Below are 21740 nucleotides of genomic sequence, written 5' to 3' on the forward strand. Positions count from 1 at the left end.
ATCTATTATGGCTAAAATTACCCACATAGTGTATGTGTACTGATACTGCCCAACAATAAGAATGCTTTGTATGCGTACACAATGAACAATGTTCTTACACTTAATGTCTCTTCACATATAATGGAAAAGAATTGTCAGCCAAGGGTATATATAGAAATTTTCACACACTTATTGTTTCCTCCTTTTTAGTCATTTGCCAAACCAAAGAATATATTAAATTGCTTTGCTTTTCTCTTCCACACTTAAAAACTGTACTTCAACAATTCTTTGAGCCTTAGAACTTTATTGCTTTCGTATAACAAAGTGGTTAACTAAGGCACAGAATTAGTCACCTTCTTGTTCCAAAAGCTCAGCAACAAAAGTATTCCTAAGGTAACAAAACACAAAATGACTAAAGAAAGCTAATTATCAATTAACACCTCAGTGCTTCAAAAACAGTTACGAGTTGGACATGAAACCAGGACAGGATCTCAAGTATTGTGTTATGCTGTGCATGGCACAAAGCTGGGGATTGCTGACTTTTCTTCTCCAAGGGGCTGACAGTTTATTTCTAATCCACTATTAGAAATAATATCTTAAAAAGTTTAGTAAATGAATCCTGTAAAAAGTTTACAAACTAACACATCATCATACCTTACCTCTGAAATCTGTGTAAGGGCTCACTTTGGCAGCACACATACTGCAATGGGGACAACATAGAAAAGATTAGCGTGGCCTGTGCACACTGAGGACATTTAAACTTATGAAATGAACTGTATTTTCCAGTGATTACCAGGCACCAGGGGATGTAAGGGGAGGGTGGCAGTAATGACCACAAGGGCCACAATGGAACTTCTGAGTAGGAATAAAAATGTTTTATATCATGATTGCAATAGTGGTAATACAACAGTATACATCTGTCAAAACTCACCAAATTGCAGCCTTAAAACTGGTAAATTTTATTGCATGTAAGTTACATCTCAATAAAGCTAACAAATTTTTAAATATTAAAAAAAATTTTTTTCTAAGAATTTTGATTCTGCCATCCCATGCACTGATTGGAGTGATAAAATTTCATGCAAAGCACAAGGACTTTCCCTCTCTATTCATCTCTGTTTCAGGCACAACAGAACCAGCTGGTCTTATAACAATTCATCAGTCTTTTGCAATGAGATAAAAACGTACCATATTTAGATACTGCAATAAACAATTATTTCAGTGGAGTATGTAATAGTTGCACATCACTAAACTAAGGCAAATATTGAGGAAACATGGAAAGTGAAATGATTAATAATCAATAAGTTGCTGCTTCTCAGAAAACAAACAAAATACTTTGAGGATAATGTCTTTTTAAAACATAAAAATTATTATTCAACTTTTGATCACAAAAATCTATTTTCTTTCTCCAACCATTCATTAGATTAAAACTTTAAAAAAAATTTATATATATATATATATATATATATATATATATATATATACATGTTATGCACAGAAAATAGGTATGTGTTTGTCCCCAGTATATGCACTCAGAACAACAGAAGTTTGTTTGATGAGATCAATAGTATGGAAAAGAGTTACTTATTGTCTTTTCTCCCTCAAGAATTTTTTTTGGCACATCAATCTGATGAGGTGGGAAAAATGAAGCCTGAACAGTAAACAAAATTGAAGCTAAAAACAATAGAGAAGATTGATTAACCCCATGTTATCAAGTAAGTGTCAATAGCAAGAAGCTACTAGGCTTCTGCGCTGTTTTCCTCTAAACTTTTAGCCTTACATCCGTCAAACCTCAAGATAACTATCCATCATGGAGTCAAAGTGGCGAACAACTGTGTGGTCCTTTGATAAGGGACAGTGTCACAATTTGTCTCCTTCTCTTCCCACAGATCGCCTCTAATGGGGTAAGGCCAGGCCACAACAGCTGCAAATAGCCCAAAGACATTCTTTAGCATAAAAAAAAAAAGTCTCAGAAAATATGTAGAACAAGAATCTAAGCAACCTTCAAAAAAATCTAAACTCAATGATTATTTACTTGGATGTTTTATGTATGTTTTCTTCTTTCTAACACTAGTGTTGATAAACCGATGTTTAAGTATAATTAAATGGCAAAATTGTGATGCATTTAAAAATGTGGTGATGTTAACAATCCCCTGAGAGCTACAAATGCAGCATCTATATAACTAAGTAATATTTAAAATCTGTGGCCGAACTATATTGAAATTTATCCAATGTCTCCAAGAATGTAATTCACACACTTAGATGTACCATGGAACATTATCTATGCCATTCAAAAATGAAGAGGCAGCCCCAACCTCCCTGCAAAAAAATCAGCCTAACTAATGAAGAATGCTTAGTAGCATAAGAAAATGACCATGTCATAATATTAGGCAAAGGAAAGCAAAATTTAAAAATATGAGTTATGACTATAATTATGTGAAATATTCAGAGGAAAAATGGTTGAAAGTTTATAAAGTATAACAATTGGCATGTTAGAGTAGTGAGTTTATGGACAATAACTTTTTCTGCTCTGTCTTAATGAATTGTTTTCAAAAATTGTTTTATTATTTCTTGACATATTTTTTCCTCTACACATGTGAAAGCTTAGCAAGTTTACATGAAGATTTCCTAACACTCTATGTCAGCAAATATTAGCTTTAAAAGAGTTCTGTATCATCACCAGCAGGGAAGATGTCATCTCAAGCCAACCTGCAACTACCCTATTGTGGGCAGCAGGTGCCAGCCTCTTGAGCAGGATGCAGCTCAAAGGTAGTGAGAAGAAATGTAATCCTGAGTAAGTGTTCTGAGGCCTTGTCTTGGTACTCAAGACCTTCCAGTGGAATGGTATAAAGTGGAGATGGGAAGAGAGAATCTAAAATTTATGTAATCAGTTCACAACTTCATAGAACACCCTGATGTCACCAACTAAAGGAGTGACTTGCCCCACCTTGACCACATTTCTCCCCTTAGGCTATAGTTTGTGACTTCTTTTGCCTCCAGATCTGTTCTTGGGGTTCATTTTTTACTTATTTTACGTGTATAAAAATATTTAAGGGGGAAACACTGAGTGTCCCCAGGCTCCCAGCCCTTTACTGAGAAGATAAGTCTTTAGCCATATATGTGCCCCAATGTTCTCCAACTGTCATGAGGTGAGAAGTACATTATTTTTTATCCTGACGGAATTTTGGCATATTGGGCTTTAAGACGCAGCTATCAGAGAATTATAATTATCTGGCATCATTTTCAGTTAATATTAATTTGGGAATGGACAAGGATATGGGCAAAATAAGACCTGTGAGAATGGGACAGTACATAGGAATAGGGACCACCTAAAGGGAGAGGAAGTTTACAGAAAAGGAAGGAAGGAACCCTACAAATAAAATTTTGCTTCATTCACCATTTGATCCTTGGTCAATCCTGTTGATCCTGGTTGAGTAAGAATGCGAGCTTAAGAATGTGACCAACTTGGATTCAATCCCATCTCTACCACTTACTAATCATGAGGTCATAAACAAGTTACCTAACCTGTCTCAGTAGTGTGCTTCCTTTACTGTCCAATAGGGAAAGTAATATATACTTCATGAAAGTATTTTAAGTAATAAATGAGGTAATTATGTATTTAACCATAATCGAATAAGAACTTCACAAATGTTAATAACTATCCACTTTATTTTCCCTTTTAGTTTCTTCTGCAAATTAGGGATTTGCTCCCTAAATCCATATTTGCAATGAGCTTTGAAACTTCATTAAAAATATTTGATTACAAATAAACATATGCGACCTAATCAAACTTAAAAGCTTTTACACAGCAAAAGAAACCATAACCAAAATGAAAAGACAACCTACAGAATGGGAGCAAATATTTGCAAACAATGCAACTGACAAGGGGTTTATTTCCAAAATATACAAACAGCTCAGATAACTCAAAATCAAAAATACAAACAACTCAATCAAAAAATAGGCAGAAGACCTAAATAGACATTTCTCCAAAGAAGACATACAGATGTCCAACAGGCACATGAAAAGACACTCTACTTCACTAATTATTAGAGAAATGCAAATCAAAACCACAATAAGGTATCTACCGTATGATCCAGCAATTCCACCACTGGGCATATATCTGGAAAAGATGAAAACTCTAATTCGAAAAAATATATGCATCCCAATGTTCATAGCAGCACTATTTACAACAGCCAACACATGAAAACAACTGAAGTGTCCATCGACAGACAACTGCTTTAAGATTATGTGGTACACACACACACACACACACACACAATGGAATATTACTCAGCCATAAAAAAGAATGAATAATGCCATTTGCAGCAACATGGATGGACCTAGAGAATATCATACTGAGTGAAGTAAGTCAGACAGATATCATATGATATCACTTATGTGTGAAATCTAAAGAATAATACAAATGAACCTATATACAAAAGAGAAACAGACTCACAGACATAGAAAACAAATTCACGGGGCAGAGTAGTCAAGATGGTGGAATAGGAGGATGCAGAATTTGTCACTCCTCACAAGTACACCAAGAATACACCTACAGATGGAACAATTCTCATAGAGCAGCTGCTGAACATTAGCGGAAGACATCAGACACCTAAAAGCACAAGAAGATCCCCTCACAACTGGGTAGGATGAAAGAAGAAAAAAAAAGAAAAGAGGAATCAAAAAAGGGACCAGCAACCCTGGTGGGAAGCTGAAGGTGAGGGGAGGTCTCCACACTCAGAAAAACTCCCTCACGGTGGGGAAATCATCTGGGACAGAAAAAGGACCTTTGGGGGATCAAAAGTCTGTGGGAGGCAGGACAAAGTAAGAACTGCATGCAGGGTCTACACCACAGCTCTGCGCATTCCAGCCTGAGTTGTGAGTCACCTGTTGCAAAGGGGGGCTGGGTGCTGGAAAGTGGGGTTTGGAGCATGGACCCAGGGAGGGGACAGATGTTGGCTGTGAAAAGACAGCCAGAAGGGACAGGAGTAAGGAGTTCCACAGCCAAGAAAGTCTGCAGAAAAAGCCCGGGACACCACAGAAGCAAGGTGTCATTGCTGAGTGGTGCACAAAGGGTGGAGCCGCCATTACAACCCCTTTCCCCACCCACCAGCTTCTTTGGGCACTGGGAGGGGCTCCCATCTGAGCGGGCCCATCTGCCCCTTGGGCCAGGGACTCCTCTGCCCATCCCAAAGCCTCCCTGTGAATCAGCCCTGGGTGCCCCTGCCTGGGAACGAGAGTCCACAGATGCTGGTGGGGGCTGAGTACTAAAGTGTGGGGCTGGGAGAATGAATCCAGGGAGAAGAGCACTGTTGGCTGCGTGGATACAGCACAGGGGACAGGCGCAAGGGGATGCATGACCAGGAATACACCTAGAGGAAGTATGCCCAGAAAGCAAGGCACCATTGTTGAGAGGTGCATGGGGGGCGGGACCACCACCAGCCCCACACATCAGCTCCTGCCTCTGCAGGCACTGGGAGGGACTCCCAACTAAGTGAGCACACCACAGTCTGTTGCAACTGCCTGCTGGTCCCCACTGCCACAGGCAACTCACACACACCCCAATTGTGCCCGCCATACCCCTCCCCAGCCTGAGTGAGTAAGTGTGCCCCAAGCAGCCACTGCTTTTGCTTCTCTCGCCTGGGCAAGGAGCAGATGCCTGAAGGTGGCACACACACAGAAGTGGGGTCAAAACCAAAGCTGAGTCCCAGGGGCCCTGCAACTAAGGAAGAGGAATGGAAATCTTTCTGTGCAGCTGCACCAGCCACGAATTAAATCCCTGAGATCGGCTTGGAAAATCCTGCGTCTGTGGAATACCTGAATAGAAAAGTGTCCCCACAGTTGAGACTGGTCTAGCCTTTCAAGCAGTGGACTTTGGGAGCAAGTACACATGGAAATCGGGCCAGGTCAGAGTCTGAGCTGGCCCCACAGAGCCCACAGCAGGTCCAGAGACCTACCAAGAGGTATTGGAAGGCCTCCTGGGGAGGCAGAAACTGGCTCTGGATCACTGGGGGAGCAAGGACACTGAGAGAAGAGGCCCCGGAAAATATTCTTATTACTATTATTCTTTTTTGTTTACCTTGTTTTGTTCAGTTGTTGGTGTTGTTGCTTTGTTTTTTTATCTTTTATTTTTAATTTTCATTTATTTTTATTTTTCTATTTTTACTTGCTTTTTGTTGTTTTGTGGGTTTTTTTCTCATTTTTGTTCTTTGGTTTTTATGTTTTTTCTTTTTTTATTGTTTTTATGTGTATATTTTATGTTTTCTTCTCTTTTTTGTTGTTTGCTTTCTGTTTGTGTTTTATTTTCTTTTTTTCTTTGTTAGTTTATTGACTGTTCTCATTTTAAAATTCTTTTGTTTGTTCTCTTGGTGTTTTTCTTTTTTCCTTAATTTTTTTTCTTTTTTCTGTGTGTGTGCTGTGCTGTTGCTGCTGTTTGTTTGCTGTTGTTTTTTCTATTTGTCTTGGATTTTGTCTGTTTTCTTTTCTCTTTTTTTTTCTTTCTTTTCTTTCTTTTTTCTCTGGCTGCACTGTGCAGCTTGCAGGCTCTTGGTTCCCCAGCCAGGGGTCTGGCCTGGGCCTCTGGGGTGGGAGCGCCAAGGCCAGGATGCTGGACCTCCAGAGAATTCCCAGGCCCAGGGAATATTAACTGTCATGCACGCTCCCAGAGGTATCCATATCAACACCAAGACGTGGCCCCACACAACTGCCTGCAGGCTCCAGTGCTGGACACCTCACACCAAATAACCATCGAGACAGAAACACAGCCCCACCCATCAGCAGACAGGCTGCATAAACTCTTACTAAGCTCACAGACACCCAAAACACACCACCTCACACGTCCCTGCCCCAGAGGCAAAAGATTCAGCTCCACCCACCAGAGCACAGGCACCAGTCCCTCCCACCAGGAAGCCTACGCAAGACCCTGTATCAACTTCACTCACCAGGGGGAAGACAAAAGAAGCAAGAGGAACTACGACACTGCAGCCTGCAGGAAGGAGACCATAAACACAGAAGGTTAGACAAAACGAGATGACAGAGAAATATGTTGCAGATGAAGGAGTAGGGTAAAATCCCACAAGACCAAATAAATGAAGAGGAAATAGGCAATCTACCTGAAAAAGAATTCAGAGTAATGAGAGTAAAGATGATCTAAGATCTTGGACATAGAATGGAGGCACAGATCAGGAAGGTATAAGAAATGCTTAACAAGGAGCTAAAAGAACTAAAGAACAAACAATCAGAGATGAACAACACAATAACTGAAATGAAGAATACACTAGAAATAATCAATAGCAAAATAACTGAGGCAGAAGAAAGGATAAGTGCACTGGAAGATAGAATGGTGGAAATAACTGCCGAGGAGCAGAAAAAAGAAAGAAGAATGAAAAGAAACGAGGACAGTCTCAGAGGCCTCTGGGACAACATTAAATGCACCAACATTTGAATTATAGGGGTCCCAGAAGAAGAAAAGAAAGGGAAAGGGCCTGAGAAAATATTTGAGTACATTATAGTCAAAAACTTCCTTAACATAGGAAAGGAAAGAGTCGATCAAGTCCAGAAAGCTCAGAGAATACCATACAGGATAAACCCAAGGAGAAACACACCAAGACACATATTAATTAAACTAACAAGAATTAAATACAAAGAAAAAATATTAAAAGCAGCAAGGGAAGATCAACAAACAACCTACAAGGGAATCCCCATAAGGTTATCAGCTGATTTTTCAGAAGAAACTCTGCAGGCCAGAGGGAGTGGCAGGACATATTTAAAGGGATGAAAGGGAAAAACCTACAACCAAGATAACTCTACCCAGCAAGGATCTCATTCAGATTTGACAGAGAAATCAAAAGCTTTACAGACAAGCAAAAGCTAAGAGAATTCAGAATCACCAAACCAGCTTTACAACAAATGCTAAAGGAACTTCTCTAGATGGGAAACACAAGAGAAGAAAAAGACCTACAATAACAAACCCAAAACAATTAAGAAAATGGTAATAGGAACACACATATCTATAATTACCTTAAATGTAAATGGATTAAATGCTCCAACCAAAAGACACAGACTAGCTGAATGGATACAGAAACAAGATACATATATATGCTGTTTACGAGAGACCCGCTTCAGACCTACAGACATGTACAGACTGAAAATGAGGGGATGGAAAAAGATATTCCATGCAACTGGAAATCAAAAGAAAGCTGAAGTAGCAATACTCATGTCAGATAAGACAGACTTTAAAATAAAGACTATTACAAAAGATAAGGAAGAACACTACATAATGATCAAGGGATCAATCCAAGAAGATATAACAATTGTAAATATTTATGCACCCCAAATAGGAGTACCTCAATACCTAAGGCAAATGCTAACAGCCATAAAAGGGGAAATCAACAGTAACACAAGTAACAGTCCACTTACACCAATGGACAGATCATCCAGACAGAAAATAAATAAGGATACACAAGCTTTAAATGACACAACAGACCAAAGAGACTTAATTGATATTTATAGGACATTCCACCTGAAAGCAGAAGAATATACTTTCTTCCCAAGTGTTCTCGGAACATTCTCCAGGATAGATCACATCTTGGATCACAAATAAAGCCTTGGTAAATTTTAAAAAACTGAAATCATATCAAGCATCTTTTCTAATCTCATAGTGTTGCTTACCACAACACTATGAGATTAGAACTCAATTACAGGATAAAAACTATAAAAATACAAACACATGGAGGCTAAACAATACACTACTAAATGACCAAGAGATCACTGAAGAAATCAAAGGAAATCAAAAAAATCTAGAAACAAGTGACAATGAAAACACAACAACCCAAAACCTATGGGATGCAGCAAAAGCAGTTCTAAGAGGAAAGTTTACAGAAATACAATCCTACCTCAAACAAGAAAAATCTCAAATGAACAATCTAACCTTACACCTAATGCAACTAGACAAAGAAGAACAAGCAAAACCCAAAGTTAGTAGAAGGAAAGCAATCATAAACATCAGAGCAGAAATAAATGAAACAGAAACAAAGAAAACAATAGCAAAGATCAATAAAACTAAAAATTGGTTCTCTGAGAAGATAAAGAAAATTGATAAACCTTTAGCCAGACTCATCAAGAAAAAGAGGGAGAGGGCTCAAATCAATAAAATTAGAAATGAAAAAGGAGAAATTAGAACTGATGCCACAGAAATACAAAGGATCATAAGAGACTACTACAAGCAACTCTATGCCAATAAAATGGACAACCTGGAAGAAATGGACAAATTCTTAGAAAAGTACAACCTTCCAAGACTAAACCAGGAAGAAATAGAAAATATGAACAGACCAATCACAAGTAATGAAACTGAAACTGTGATTAAAAACCTTCCAACAGGGCTTCCCTGGTGGCGCAGTGGTTGAGAGTCCACCTGCCGATGCAGGGGACATGGGTTCGTGTCCCGGTCTGGGAAGATCCCACATGCCGCGGAGCGGCTGGGCCCGTGAGCCATGGCCGCTGAGCCTGTGCATCCGGAGCCTGTGCTCCGCAACGGGAGAGGCCACAACAGTGAGAGGCCCGCGTACCGCAAAAAAAAAAAAAAAAAAAACTTCCAACAGACAGAAGTCCAGGACCAGAAGGCTTCACAGGTGAATTCTATCAAACATTTCGAGAAGAGCTAACACCTATCCTTCTCAAACTCTTCCAAAAATTGCAGAGGTGGAACACTCTCAAACTCAGTCTATGAGGTGACCATCACCCTGATACCAAAACCAAACAAAGATATCACAAAAAAAGAAAATAACAGGCCAATATCACTAATGAACATAGATGCAAAAATCCTCAACAAAATATTAGCAAACTGAATCCAACAACACATTAAAAGGATCATACACCATGATCAAGTGGGATTTATCCCAGGGATGCAAGGATTCTTCAATATACACAAATCAATCAATGTGAAACAGCATATTAACAAACTGAAGAATAAAAACCATATGATCATCTCAAAAGATGCAGAAAAAGCTTTCATGAAAGTTCAACACCCATTTATGATAAAAACTCTCCAGAAAGTGGGCATAGGAGGAACCTACCTCAAGATAATAAAGGCCATATTTGACAAACCCACAGCAAACATTATTCTCAATGGTGAAAAACTGAAAATATTTCTTCTAAGATCAGGAACAAAACAAGGGCATCCACTCTTGCCACTTTGATTCAACATAGCTTTGGAAGTCCTAACCATGGCAATCAGAGAAGAAAAAGAAATAAAAGGAATCCAAATTGGAAAAGAAGTAAAACTGTCACTGTTTGCAGATGACATGATACAATACCTAGAAAATCCTAAAAATGCCACCAGAAAACTACTAGAGCTAATCATTGAATTTAAAATTGCAGGATACAAAATTAATATACAGAAATCTCTTGCATTCTGATACACTAACAATGAAAGATCAGAAAAAGAAATTAAGGAAACAATTCCATCTACCAATGCAACAAAAAGTTAAAATACCTAGGAATAAACCAACCTAAGGAGGCAAAAGACCTGTAAGCAGAAAACTATAAGATACTGATGCAAGAAATCAAAGACAACACAAACAGATGAGAGATATACCACGTTCTTGGATTGGAAGAATCAACATTGTGAAAATGACTATACTACCCAAAGCAATCTACAGATTCAATGCAATCCCTATCAAATTACCAACGGCATTTTTCACAGAATTAGAACAAAAAATTTTACATTTTATATAAGGAAGCACAAAAGACCCCAAACAGCCAAAGCAATCTTCAGAAAGAAAAACTGAGCTGGAGGAATCAGGCCATACTACAAATCTACAGTAATCAAGACAGTATGGTACTGACACAAAAACAGAAATATAGACCAGTGGAACAGAATAAAAAGCCCAGAGATAAACCCAGGCACCTATGGTCACCTAATCTATGACAAAAGAGGCAAAAATATACAATGGAGAAAAGACAGCGTCTTCATTAAGTGGTGCTGTGAAAACTGAACCACTACATGAAAAAGAATGAAATTAGAACACTCCCTAACACCATACAGAAAAATAAACTCAAAATGGATTAAAGACCTAAATGTAAGGCCAGACACTCTAAAACTCTTAGAGGAAAATATAGGCAGAACACTCTTTGACATAAATTGCAGCAAGATCTTTTTGACCCACCACCTAAAGTAATGAAAACAAAAATAGAAATAAACAAATGGGACCTAATTAAACTTAAAAGTTTTTGCACAGCAAAGGAAATCATGAAGAAGATGAAAAGACAGCCCTCAGAATGGGAGAACATATTTACAAAGGAAGCAACTGACAAAGGATTAACCTCCAAAATATACAAGCAGCTCATGCAGCTCAATAACAAAAAGAACAAACAACCCAATCAAAAAATGGGAGGAAGACCTAAATAGACATTTCTCCAAAGAAGACACACATATGGCCAACAAACACATGAAAAGATGCTCAACATCACTAATTATTACAGAAATGCAAATCAAAACTACAATGAGGACTTCCCTGGTGGTGCAGTGGTTAGGAATCCGCCTGCCAATGCAGGGGACACGGGTTCGAGCCCTGGTCCAGGAAGATCCCACATGCCATGGAGCAACCAAGCCCGTGCACCACAACTACTAAGCCTGAACTCTAGATCCTGCAAGCCACAACTACTGAGCCTGCATGTCGCAACTACTGAAGCCCGCATGCCTAGAGCCCATGTTCCACAGCAAGAGATGCCACCGCAGTGAGAAGCCCACACACCGCAAGAGTAGCCCCCCACTTGCTGCAACTAGAGAAAGCCTGTGCACAGCAATGAAGACCCAACGCAGCCAAAAATAAAATATAAATAAATAAATTTATTTAGAAAAAACTGCAATGAGGCATCACCTCAAACCAGCCAGAATGGCAATCACCAAAAAATCTACAAACAATAAATGCTGGAGAGGATGTGCATAAAAGGAAACCCTCAGGCACTGTTGGTGGGAATGTAAATTGATACAGCCACTATTGAAAACAGTATGGAGGTTCCTTAAAAAACTAAAGTTAGAACTACCATATGACCCAGCAATCCCACTACTTGGCATATACCCAGAGAAAATCATAATTCAAAAAACATATGCACCCCAAGCTTCATTGCAGGACTATTTACAATAGCCAGGACATGGAAGCAACCTAAATGTCCATCAACAGAGGAATGGATAAAGGAGAAGTGATACATATATACAATGGAATCTTTCTCAGCCATAAAAAGGAATGAAATTGGGTCATTTGTAGAGACATGGATGGACCTAGAGAGTGTCATACAAAGTGAAGTAAGTCAGAAAGAGAAAAACAAATATCATATATTAACGCATATATGTGGAATCTAGAAAAATGGTATAGATTATCTAATTTGCAAAGCAGAAAAAGAGACACAGACATAGAGAACAAATGCTTGGATACCAAGGGCGAAAGAGGGAGAGGTGGGAGGAACTGGGAGATTGGGATTGACACATATACACTATTGATACTATGTATAAAATAGACAACTAATGAAAACATACTACATAGCACAGGGAACTCTACTTAATGCACTGTGGTGACCTAAGTGGGAAGGAAATCCAAAAGAGGGGATATATGTATATGCATAGCCGATTCGTTTTGCTGCACAGTAGAAACTAACACAACATTGTAAAGCAACTACACTCCAATAAAAAATTAATTAAAAAAAAAAAGAAAGAAAACAAATTCATGATTACCAAAGGGAAAAAGGGGAAGGGAGGGATAAATTAGGAGTATGGGATTAACAGATACAAACTACTATACATAAAATAGATAAGAAGCAAGGATTTACTGTATAGCACAGGGAAGTACATTCAGTATCTTATAATAACATATAATGGAAAATAATCTGAAAAATATATGTATAAAATTGAATCACTTTGCTGTACACCTGAAACTAACACAATATTGTAAGTCAACTATACTTCGATAAAAAAAATATTTGATTACCATCCCCTAAATCCAAATTTGCAATGAGTTTTGAAACCTTATTGAAGATAGTTAACAACATCATTGTCCTCATGATGGTCAAGACTTGGTCCCCAAAGGCCATGCTGGTTCCTGAGAATTCTATTTTCTGTCTTGAGAAGATCCAGTTCTGTTTTCTAGCTCTCTGAGAAAATGGCATGGACACTCCACTTATATGCTTCTTGGATGACTAATTCCAACTTCCTGGAACACGGAACATACTAATCTGTTACAGAATGTAATGAGCTCCCCAGATGTGAGTTCTGTGAGAGTGGAACCACATGCAAAGACCAGTAGAGATATGACTCCCAGCACCAGTCCCCAGATGAGGCCTCTAAAATTCAGAGGGCTGAGCAAAGAGCCACAAGAAGCCCAGTTATGAGTGTGCAGAGTCAGCTGGCTGTCCTGAATCTAAAGGTTTACTCAACCTGAAAAACTGCCAGAGATGTTGATTCTTAATTAGCAACACATATCTCTTGAAAACTGAATAGCAAAGAGGTTCTAATTGCGTGTCTTTAGTTTGTCACATACAAACTGTTTGGAAGGCCCAAGTTCCAAAACATTATGAAAAAAAAAAATCTTCCAAGTGTGTATGGCAAGAGATTATTAGAGTACAAGCAAATTGGGGTTTTTTATTAGGTTTTTTTCTTTTTAGCTCTATAGGTTACAATAAAAACAGCTCTAAACAACAATCTTTGGCATGTTAATTGATTTCTACCTGATGTTCTCATGAAGTCAGTAGGAGTTTTAAGAACCATCAGAAAGAGGCCTCTGCTAGGACCAAAAAATGTTACTACCTATTCCAATTTGATGGGAAAATTAAGTTCATATTATATGTAATAATAATCCATGATGCTCTATCATCATTTAGCATGCAAACATTATTACTGAGAGTACTTTCAAATAAAAACAAATGTGACTCAACTTTTAAACATGGATAATTATGAAACTTGGGTCTATTTAGACTATCAAGTAGAATAAAATTCCTAACATTAAAAATGAGGGAAATTTTTGTTTTACTTTACATTTCAAAAGCCAAAGAGGCAAAAAACATTATTTTTACTGAAGCATTTCCATCTATGAGGAAACATTTCATTCACACACACACACCCTATTACATGAATGTGTGTAGCAGTATCCCCCAGGAGGGCTAAGCATGTGATATACATGATAAAGCATTGATATACCCAGAAATATCAAGGCTCTAACATAATGATATGTGACTATTCTGTGAGGACAGTGTTTAGGATAACCCAATTTGAGAAGGCTGTGTTACAAGATCAGATTCTATTTTTAGGCTGGATTTTTCTAGATAGATGTTGAAAACCCATAAAGAGAATTTTAAAAGTGTTATTACTGGTAAGTTATTGCACCCTTAATGTGGTCCGTACTGTGGCAATAGAGGCTTCAGGAAAACATCTTTTCTTTCTGTCTCTTTCTGTCTTTAAACTTTATTTATAGCCTTGCAAAAGACTAGCATTCACATAACCCGCCTTTGCAGGCGTGCCAGAAGATTAATGATATCGCAGTGTTCTTGAGAACAAAAATGTGTCTACCACTGTGTTGAATAATCTCTCCTTTCACACATTAAAAGTGAGATGAGGCCTACTTTAGAAAGCAAGGACAATGTGTCACAAAGAGTTAGTTGGCTTAAAGGCATACCCGTATTGCTATCCTGAATCACAAATTGTTTTCATTCATGTTATCTTGAGAATAAGAAAGCTTTTATCACCATCACTTTTTAAAATTTACATAGAGCCTCAAAATCTGACTTATTCCACATTTTTTTTTTTTTTTTTACAATCTGTTGCTTCTAAGAATTGAGAATTTAGAGAAAGTTGTACACTGTGACCTCTTTTATCTCTACTCTCCTTAAATTTGGCTAAGACTGAAAGCTATTTCAAGATTTAAATATTATAGATGTAGTCATTTATGTTAAAGCTACCTCTGCCTAGTTTATGGTAATAATAATAACAATAGGGCTTCCCTGGTGGCGCAGTGGTTGAGAGTCCGCCTGCCGATTCAGGGGACACGGGCTCGTGCCCCGGTCTGGGAAGATCCCACATGCTGCGGAGCGGCTGGGCCCGTGAGCCATGGCCACTGAGCCTGCGTGTCCAGAGCCTGTGCTCCGCAACGGGAGAGGCCACAACAGTGAGAGGCCCGCATACTGCAAAAAAAAAAAAAAAAAATAATAATAATAATAATAAAAATAAGTCAAATTTTATTGGACCCTTTCCTCATGCCATGCCATTCTAAGTGTTCAACATGTATTTTCTCATTTAATCCTCATGACAATCCTAAGAGATAGTTACTACTATTACCCTTTGATGGAGGAGAGAATTAATGTTTAGGGAGATACATGACACCCTGAGTCACCCCTCCAGTAAGAGACAGAAGCGCATCTCAAATCCAAGTCTTAAAAGTCACACTCTTAACCACTATGATATACTGCCTCTTGGGTTATATTTATTTAATACAGACTTTTATTCAGCTAGGTAATATTTACAGATTATTTATAACTTCCAGGAATTTCATCACCATATTTACATACATGCTATATCCTAGTCACTGCCATTGACCTTTGGAACTATAAAAGTAAATAAAACACAATTCTTGCTCTCAAAATGTAGTGGGGTCACAGAGCCAACTTAAGACCTTATCAGTCTCTAGTCACTCAGTTTTTTAGATCCACTTGACCATATAAATCTATAGATCCATTTAGATCCATACAAAACATTAAAATACACTCACATCTCACATTAAATAGAATTCACACAACTACATATGAGCTGAGTTACATTTGCTCGTGATTATTTTACAGGCATTTTAACATTCATTGATACTGATGTATTTTTTTCATAACTTACAGCCAATATGTATTTGTCAGAGTTTCAGATATTTTTGCCCAAGTTCTCTGCCAATAATGCCTAAAAGTACATTGGGCCTAATGGGGAAGATAGAAAACTAGGAAAGTGACAGTGTGGTAATAATAGAGATATGTGCAAAGTGTTATGGGAGCCAAAGGTTATCACTTCACAGAACAAAGGAAATTTGAGGAAAACCTTGGGATAGAAGCAGGATCTCACCAGGTAACAAAACCATCATTTACAAAGCTATTGAGCTACAAAAATGTGTTATGTCCAAGAACTGTCAAGCAGTATTGTGTGACTTAGGAAGCATATTTTGGCAGCATGATAAGAAGGTAAGGATGGAGACTACTTAATATTCAACGTCTTTTCAAGGTACATGCTTTCCCTTATCTGAAGGAAATTTTAATATATATTATACTGTTTCTGTTTATTTACTGAACATAACAGCTTGGTTTTTTCCTAAAGCATAATTCAAATGATAATTAATATTCTTTTTTCAGACACTATTTTTATTGCCAATTTTCCTAAAGGAACTAACAACACTCTTTAATTCAGAATATTAAAACATCAACAAGTATTTATCAATTATTTAGGACTATACTATATATATGCACATATAAACATAGTATTTATAGTTTATATGATACATACAGTACAAATATTCATTATATAATGTATGCATAGTATATATACCATAAATATCGTACAGACAAAAATATTAATACAGAGTGTATTTCTGTGTATGTAGATGTGTATATATATATTATGTGCATAAATTAAACAAAATATATATATATACATATATATATAACAAGAAATCAGGGATTATATACATACTTTATGTCCATAACCTTAAAATTTCTTCTGAGATTGTGGAAAATGTCCACCAAAAAAATGACCAAATTCTATATTTCCCATTTAAAAATTTGGGCAAAAAAATTGACCAAAAAATGTTTTTAAGATTAAATAGAAAGCTTTGACTGTGAAACAATCCATAAAACTGTGTGTGGGGGGGGCGAATTTACTCTGTAACTGTTTTTAAGTAGTTCGCTTCAAATATTTACCATGTTAAAAATAGTCTGTCTCCTTTAATAACTTAGTTTGATAGAAGGGGAAGATAAAACAAATAGTTAGGTCTCTGAATTAAGTATCTTCTAAAATGCTCAAGTGAAGATACTGTTCTACATTAGTTAGTGGTTAGAAATGGGGGTACTGAGAATTAAACCAACTAAAATGGTAAACCAATCAAACAGAACAATGGTATCACTAATTCAAAGCTATGTCATCTGAGAACTCTTGCTCTAAATGGAAATGAAATATTATGGAATTGGGAGTTTATCATATAAATGAGTTCACCTTATGAAGCAGCAGAAAAAAAGGATGAACAGGTATTTTAAAATACAGGCTGAAAAAAGTTCAGCCATAATGTACCAAAAAATTAATATGAAAAAAGGCACAGAGAACTGAGAAAAACTCTCCTTTTCAAACTATAATGATGTGAAGTCTTTAGACCTATGTTTACTAAAATAAATTTGCTGAATAAAATACAACACGCATAACTGTGGCCAGACGAGACTTGGGTTGCTTCCCAATGCCTAGATATTTGTGCTGAGAATGACACCAGGATTAAGTTATGTTGTATGTCATTAAATGGGACATCACCCAAGGCCACATAATTCTGTGCTTTAAAATCTTACTCCTAGTAGAGTACCCTCAGTTTATTTGTACTGATGTTTAAATAAAATTCTGTATCTCTTTGGATTAAAAAAAAAAAGCAAATTATGAGCTTTGGCCCATTTCTCAGTTATTCTTGTTTGAAAGTCATAGCCTAATATATTGGGTTGGCCAAAAGGTTCGTTCGGGTTCTTCCATAAGATGGTATGGAAAAGCCCAAACAAACTTTTTGGCCAAGGCAATATATGCACTCATATAAAATACTTTTATCCTGTACATTCTAAATGATTAACATTAAGCTAGATGCAGAGGATCTAACCTTGAAAAATACAGACATGAACTTTTCTCTGTTGGAATTTAAGTCTAATAAGGACAAAGAGGTAAGTGGACAATTGCACAGCGACATCACACATTTTATGAAGGAAAAACTAAAGGGGTCATGAGAAATGTCAAGAGAGATGACTTGGAGGAATCAATGCCTAGGAAGGCTTCCTAGAGGAAGTGAAGTCTAAGCTGAGACCTAAAGTATAATTGTCAACTGAGCCAGAGAAGGGTGGGGAAACCAGGGAAGTGTTTTAGGCAGAGGAAACAGCATGTGCAAAATGCCAGAAGTAGGAAAGCAGGGATTCTGTGAAGATGGGGAAATTGGAGAGATAAGCAAAGATCAGTTCACACAGGGCCTTATATGTTGCATCAAGAAGACTGAATATTGGTCTTCCCTGGTGGCGCAGTGGTTGAGAGTCTGCCTGCCAATGCAGGGGACGCGGGTTCGTGCCCCGGTCCGGGAAGATCCCACGTGCCGCGGAGAGGCTGGGCCCGTGAGCCATGGCTGCTGAGGCTGCGCGTCCGGAGCCTGTGCTCCGCAACGGGAGAGGCCACAACAGTGAGAGGCCCGTGTACCGCAAAAAAAAAAAAAAAAGACAATATTTTTGAGCTAGGGAAGAACATAATTAGATCTGCGTTGTAGAACCATCTTTTATCTTCTATGTAGAGAATCGAAGACAGGACTAGAGGTGGGGAGACCAACTATGAGGTTGTTGTAATAGATCAGGCAAGAGGCGATTAGAGTAGGGACAGTTAGGATAAAATGAGGTTAAGGAAATGTTTAAGATGAAGAATACACAGGACTCATACTGTATGTGGGTGAGTCAGGGAGAAGAATGGAAGAAACAAATATAAACCTCAGTTTGATGAGAAACTAAGTAAATGGTGGTACCATTTAATGGGAGTGGGGGGTGTGGGACAGGGAAGTGGACAATTTCAAATGTGTTGAGCATGAGTACATTTGGGCCATCAGATAGGGAATGCCTAGTAGACCAGCAGATATAGAGGTCTGATGCTCAGTAGTGAGGTCTAGGCTATAAATAGAAATCTGGAAGTCATCAGCTTATAGATTTTACAACAGTGATTCAAATTCTGAAACTAAATGAGATTAGCCAAGGGGACTGGATGGGGTGAGAAGAGCAAAGTGCCAAAGGCTGAGCTCTGATAAAGTCTACTATTTAAGGAATAAGAGGAAGAGGAGTAGTCAAAAAGAACTGTGGAAGAGATGACAGAGAAAACCTGATGAAAATAAGAGTAGGGAGAATTTCAGAAAGAGACTCAACAGTGTCCACTATGGCTGAGAAGTCAAGCAATACAAAGACTAAGAGGTGTCCATTCTCCTTGTACAGGCCACTGGGTGACACAGATGATGGACTATCGTTATTAGTGTATACACAAATACATATATGTGTATATACATATATATGTAGGTATGTGTGTCTTCACATACATACACACACTCATTCGATCATCATAACAACATTATAGGGTAGGTACTATTATTATGCTCTTTTCAAGATGAGAAAATGGAGGCACAAAGAAGTGACAATTTGTCTAAGGTCACACAGCCAGTAAGTGGTAGAGCCAGAAATTGAAATAGGTTGAGGGCTTGAGTGGGAGGGAAAGAAGTAAAGATTAGGAGTGCACATAACTCTTTCCAGCAGTATCACTGTGATTTTCTCATACAGCTTCACCTGGGAAGACTGTCTGCATATCTGGTAAATACTATCCAAACCGCAGACTAACTCTTAAAGGGTAGCAAATGGAGAAATCCTTTTAAAAATCCAGTGTGTTCGAACGGCAGTGGTAACGACACAGAATTTTTTTCCCAATGTCCTATGAAAACAATGCACTATTGTTGCTCCTTAAACCAAAAATTTAAGTGTAACCCTGCCTGAAGCTACTTCAAGAATCATTCCAACGAAGTTCTCCAAAAGGATCCACCAAAGTAACTAGAATCTTGAACACTGAGTTCTCAATTCTTAGTATGTCTTTATGAAGTATCTACCATGTGTATGCATTGTCTGTTTAGAGCACTGTCCATCCAGAAACATCTTTATGAAGCCAGGATATGTTAAACTGACTGGCCAATCTCCTCCACCGTGAGAAATGAGTTGATAAATTGTCAAACAAGGAGAGTTTTTTTAGTATGGGTGAAACACCACTGATTTGTGAGGAAAAAAAGAAGAAATTCCTCAATAATTTTCTTTTCATTTCCAAAAACTTTGAGACTATTGTGTAACCACACTCATCATCTACTAGTACCTCATTATAAACCATTGTTGGATGAGAAACCATACTAAAGTATTTGCTATTTACATGATTTACTGCTCTAGTGTAAGTTCTAAATGGTATGAGTGAAAGCATGTTTATAATTAGAAAATCTATTTTTAAACAGATTTAGAAACACAAAGTCATCTCTGTAGTAAAGAAAATACGAAAAAGGATACTTAGGTAAAATTGTTAAAATTACGATAGATCATCGATTTTTTGAAAATTTAGGAAACCATCTATTCAATTATACTTATAATTCCAATTTTCAATTTGGTAGTCTGTTTTCTGTCTCTTCATTTGAAAAAAAAAAGTTTCATTTCCAAAAAGGAATACCAATAACGTTTTCAGTTGCCTCAAGATTTTTCTTTGGCCACAATTGCCTATTTTCCGTAATTGAATTTCCCAATGACAGTCCCATGAACTTTACTGTCAGGTTGACTAGCCAAAAACACTCTCTTCTCCCCTCCCAAGATGAAGAATTTAAGGGATGTTAAACACAACTAACATGAAATTGGGAAAGACAATGACTTGTTTTTAACCACAGAAAGGCATAATAATACTTAGTTGGGCCAAAATTTTGGAAGAAAATACGTTCTTTTCCAATATTCTGAAATGTTACATTGGCCATGTCAAAATGAGGTTACTTTGTCCCTAGGACAACCCTGATATTCCTGAGAGTCACCCCCCAAACCTCACATTCTACTAAACCTGGTCTGTTATTCCCCTAAGAGAGAGGTTATGGTGCCCTCCTCCACTGACAAGAGACACATTAGGGGCTGGAGCCCTGTGCTTGGCTGCAGGTCTTATTTTAGCAGTGGACACCTGATTTTCAAAGGTTACCTTTCCCAAATTAAAGGTAGAATGAGACAGATAATGTGAGGGCTCCCCTGTGCTGACTGCAGTTTGCTTACATAAGATCCTTTAAGTTTCTCAATAAGAAACCATACTTCCAGGTGATAAATGGGTCAAATTCACAGAATATTGAAAGTGTGGGAGGGAGGTTGGGAGAGAAGGCTTGCTTTCTTTCTATTTCCAGAATGTGGTATAACTGGGATACTCACAAGATTCTGGTCTAAAGAAAGAAATAAAGCCAGGAAGTATTAGAAAAGTGTGAATATAACAACTGGGAAACACCTGTGTGATTTCTTTTTATTTTGCTACTACTAATTATTTTTTTGTACTTTTTTCGTTGCTTTTAACCACCTTCCTATTTGTCTTAATCTATCTCCTCTTAAATGTAAAATACTCCTAATTGCCACTGTGGTTATATGATCTGGTGATATCTGTAATAAATACTCCGATTCAAACAATTACCATTATATTCAAGCATAATGATCCAGTGGACATCTGCCTTATCTGAACTCTCACTCCTACCACTCACCTAGGTAGGACACACAGAGAATCTACTTGTACTGCCCTTCCTGGGTTATTACTAGGACTAGAGACAAATTACCTCCTACACCATTTTCATTCTACAATCAGGAATCCTCACTGAACACACATGTTTCCACTCTACTCCCATTCTCCTTCTCTTGTGGCTGATAAAAGAAAAGACTGAAGTTCTGGGTCTCAGGCCAAGCTACAGAGGAATGTAAAAGAACAGAATGAATATGAGAATGGG

The sequence above is a fragment of the Hyperoodon ampullatus genome (assembly GCF_949752795.1).
Source record: "Hyperoodon ampullatus genome assembly, chromosome: 4".
In the NCBI taxonomy this organism is placed as follows: Eukaryota; Metazoa; Chordata; class Mammalia; order Artiodactyla; family Ziphiidae; genus Hyperoodon; species Hyperoodon ampullatus.